Source organism: Anneissia japonica, unplaced genomic scaffold (genome assembly GCF_011630105.1).
Source record: "Anneissia japonica isolate Jap-2015-1 unplaced genomic scaffold, ASM1163010v1 scaffold9921_len672_cov98, whole genome shotgun sequence".
Classification (NCBI taxonomy): Eukaryota; Metazoa; Echinodermata; class Crinoidea; order Comatulida; family Comatulidae; genus Anneissia; species Anneissia japonica.
This window is the reverse complement of record NW_022720765.1, coordinates 1-647: the sequence shown is the minus strand read 5'-3', so window position 1 is coordinate 647 and position 647 is coordinate 1. Positions and strand designations below refer to the sequence as shown.

The following is a 647-nucleotide window of genomic DNA, read 5'->3' as shown; positions in this document are numbered from 1 at the left end:
TCAATGAACTCGATGATCGAAGTGTTGCACTGTTGGTGCATCCTTGTCTACGGCCATACTACCTTCAAAACACCGGTTCTTGTCCGATCACCGAAGTTAAGCAACGTCGGGCCTGGTTAGTACTTGGATGGGAGACCGCTTGGGAATACCGGGTGCTGTAGACTTAATTCATTTTTTTCCCCTAGAAATTGATTTTACCAATAGTAGCGCATCAATAGCTCTTATAATATTTTCCTAATGCAGGCGTCACTTTGAAGCCTGGACCCACCCTCCTCAGAGGTCGCTAACTATCGATGTCGAAGCCTAAGGTCAATAGATTTGCTGTTATAGTGAAGTCCTAACGTTCTTTTTTTAATCTTGATTGAGTGAAGCTTTACCTATAAATTTGATGAAAGGTATGAAGCTTTCACGAATAATATGTGTTTGGTGATGGGAGATCGAATGCATAGCTATTAAAGTTCATGAATGGTGGGAAGATTTGACGAGTAATTTGTGTTTTATGGTGATGTGACATTAATAGTGATAATAATAATAATATTAGTAATAATAATAATAATATTAGTAATAATAATAATAATATTGATAATAATAATAATAATAATAATAATAATAATAATAATAATAATAATAATAATAATAATAATAAT

The 647-nt window shown here is 33.4% G+C and overlaps 1 non-coding gene across 1 annotated transcript; it reads left to right on the top strand.

Moving 5' to 3' along the window:
- Positions 1 to 45: 45 nt before the first annotated feature.
- Positions 46 to 164, top strand: LOC117111398. The gene has a single exon (XR_004445868.1). It is a non-coding gene; the product is annotated as a 5S ribosomal RNA (ribosomal RNA).
- Positions 165 to 647: the final 483 nt, after the last annotated feature.